The sequence below is a fragment of the Neomonachus schauinslandi genome, chromosome 9 (assembly GCF_002201575.2).
Source record: "Neomonachus schauinslandi chromosome 9, ASM220157v2, whole genome shotgun sequence".
NCBI classification, from domain to species: Eukaryota; Metazoa; Chordata; class Mammalia; order Carnivora; family Phocidae; genus Neomonachus; species Neomonachus schauinslandi.
This window is the reverse complement of record NC_058411.1, coordinates 1,182,379-1,186,031: the sequence shown is the minus strand read 5'-3', so window position 1 is coordinate 1,186,031 and position 3,653 is coordinate 1,182,379.

Genomic DNA, 3,653 nt, shown 5'->3' with positions numbered 1-3,653 from the left:
AATCCACATGACGTGTCACTGCGGGCGCTGGCCTTGGTCACCAGGCGGAGGTGTGTTTATCAGGTTTCTCCACTGGAAAGTGACTCTTTCCCGCCCCATCCACACTGTCCTCCAGAAGGAAGTCACTCTGTACAGCCCACACCTAAGGGACAGGGCCATCCCTCAACGGCGGCGGGGTGGGGGAACACCTCCTTAATGGGGGAACACCTACATAAATTATTTGGAATTCATCTGCACAGAGATTTGTCTCTCCTCCCCCATTTACTTATTCGGTCATTTAAATCAGTTCAGATCCACAGGAATTATTTTCTTGTTTGGATTATAATCCATTGCTATTTACTTTGTTGCTCACATTGTTCCAGCTCTGTCCCCTGGGTCCCTCATCACAGAGCCTGCCCTCATCAAGGCAGAGTTGTTTGCTTAAGCCGTTTCTTACTCCAGGCTCGTCTTGTGTGTTTCCCGGTCCCAGGATCAGCCTTTTCTCCAAGGAGCCCTGGTTCTTTTTCCTGGAGAACGGTGGTGCTAGACACCAAGAGCTAGGCACTGGGTGTGCTCATTGCCGCTGGGATTGCATTGCCTCTCGGCCTCTCTGCCAACAGAGAGAAGTGTGTGTGCTAATTGCAAGGCTACGTCTCTGTAATAATTCCATATGTAATCATTTGTAGCTATATCATGCTAAACGTTGAGTTCATGCTGACATTTCCACCTCTAATCTCCACCACATGGGTCATTCCTCCCCTTGCTTCTGTGCAAATTCCCACCCCAGCGGTGAGAAGTCTGACTCCTGCTTGCCTGCCAAGTACTTATTGTTCTGTTCCAGTACACATGCCCCGTGGCATCAGACTGTGCATCCTGAGCCCCATGGAGAACAGCTTTATCAAGCAGAGTCCAGTGCTTGGGGACACTTCCTTCTGCTTTTAGGCTTGCAGATTTGACTCATTCCCAAACTTACTTAGGCCAGCACCTTCTCTCCCATTCTCCTTCACTGAGGCTTTTCCACACATTTGTGTCACAGCTAAATTCTCTCAACACAGAGTGTATCCCTTCTGGGAAACTTGAGACCTAAATTGTTGGTTTTTAATTGACGTACATTAAGGGTCTCCCTGGGCTGTAAAGTTCTATGGGTTTTGATAAATGCGTGATGTCCGTATCCAATGTTATAGGATCCTACAGAATGGTCTCACTGCCTGTGCTCCGTCTATTAACCCCTTCCCTCCCCCAAGCACCTGGCATGCCCTGACCTTTTTAGTGACCATAGTTTTGCCTTTTCCAGAGTGTTCTATGGTTGGAATCATTCAGTCTGCAACCTTTCCAGACTGGCCTCTTTCACTTAGTGATATGCATTTAAGTTTCCTCCTTATCTTTTCATTACTCAATAGTTCGTTTCTTTTCATTGCTGAATAATATTCCATTGTCTGGAATTTATCCATTCACAGACTGAAGGAAACCTTAATTGCCTCCAGTTTTGGGTGATGATGATGATGAAAACTGCCATAAACATTCCAGTGCAGGTTTGTGTGGACATACGTTTTCCTATCAGTTGGATAAATACTGAGGAGTGCAATTGTTGGCTTGTATTGTAACATTATGTTTAGCTTGTAAGGAAGTGCAGAACTGTTTTTCCAAGTGACTGCACCATTTTGCATTCCCACCAGGAACAAATGAGCGTTCTTGTTGCACCACATCCTTGCCAGCACTCAGTGTTGCCAGTTTCTTTTTTATTTTAGCCATTCTAATGGATGTGTAGCAGTATCTCATTGTTTTAATTTGCAATTCCGTAATCAGAAATAGATCTGCTTTTTTTTTTTTTTTTGCCATCTGCGTATCTTCTTTGGTGAGCTGTCTGTTTCACTCTTTTGCCCATTTTTAATTGGGATATTTGTTTTCTGGTTGCTGAGTAAGATTTCTGTATATTTCTGGACAGACTCGAGAAGCTGAATAAACAAATGGACAGACCATGTATGAAAACAGGACTCTGGCCCACACCCGGAAGCTGCCATTGTCCACAGTAGCCAGCCTGCTGTAAGCTGCACTCACAGGAAGTCAGACCATGATCGCCAGCAACAATCCAGGAAGCCAAACTAATCCCTGTAGCAATCAACCCCAAATTGCCAGGACTTTATTTGTAACTGACACATCCTTAATTTTTGTCCCCACTTCCAACTTAGGACCAGTCAGAGAAAGCCAAATATGCTTCCCAAAGCAACCACATGGGACGCCCACTTCCAGAGCCCAGCTGCCCGGGCTCGGTCAGCATCCACCTGAGCTGTGCTTTCCCACAACAAACTTTTCCCACTCTTCTGCCTGCCTTTGCATCTCCGGCAAACACGAGTGATGGTGGCCAAATCCCTTGCTACAACAAACTTTGAACAAATAGGCTTTGCCTCTTCTCATTTGGTTTGCCTTCATTTATTTCCACAAAGCGTTTTACCAGATAGGTGCTTTGCAAATATTTCTTTTCTCAGTCTTCAGCTTGTCTGTTGGTTCTCTTAACAGTGTCTTTCAGAGAGCATAAGCTTTGAATTTTAATGAAGTCCAATTTCTGTTTTCTTTCATGGATCATGCTTCTGGTGTTTTATCTAAAAACTCATCCCAAGGTCACTTGGACTCCCCTACAGCCTCTTCTAGGAATTTTTAAGTATTGCATTTTATATTTAGGTCTGTGACCCACTCTGAGCTCATTTTTGTGAAGGATGTAAGATCTGAGTCTAGGCGTTTTTGAATGTCCAGTAGTTCCAGCACCATTTGTTGGAAAGACTCCTTTTTCCATTGTACTGCATTTGTGTCCCTGCAGTAGATCAGTTGGCTATGTTTGTGTGAGTCAATTTCTGAGATCTCTAGTCCGTTCCATTTATACACTTTGCATATGGCTGGATTTCATTGGCCAGTATTTTGTTGAGGACATTTGCATCTATGTTCATGAGAGTTACTGGTTTATAGTTTTCATTCCTTGTACTATCTTTATCTGGCGTTGGCATTAGGGTAATGTTGACCTCATAGAGTAAATTAGGAAGTGTTCCCCCTGCTTCTATTTTCTGGAAGAGATTATAGAAAATTGGCACCATTTCTTCCTTAAATGTTTGGTGGATTTCACCAGTCAAGCTACCTGGGCCTGATGCTTTATTTTCCAGAAGGCTATTAATCATCGATTTGCCTCTTTAATAGACATAGGCCTAAATCAGATTATCTATGCGTCCTTGTGTGGATCTGGGTAGTTTTTGTCCTTCAAGGAATTGGTCCATTTCATCTAAGTTATCAAATTTGTGAGCATAGAGTTGTCCATAGTATGCTTTTATTATCCTGTTAATCCCCATGGGATCAGAAGTGAAGTCAGTCTGGCTCAGCAATCCTTAGAAATAACAGATTGAGACCCACCTGAGGCCACCTTTCCAAAGTTTGGCATGGGTTGCTGGATGTGCTCTGAATTTGCCTTGTTACTGAGTTTATTTCTGACTATAGACTCTCCATTTTGAATTAGCTTCTGGTATAAGGTTAGATTCAAATCTTCCCCTTCCGTTTCATCCGGATCAAGGTACGATACTGGCATCCCAGTGGTTCTACTTTAAATCAGAACCATCCTTAGGATTGGGGACCGCAGCCAGGAGCATGGAGATCTGGGTCAACAAGGTGGTAGGGCTTGTCTGTGCCGAGCT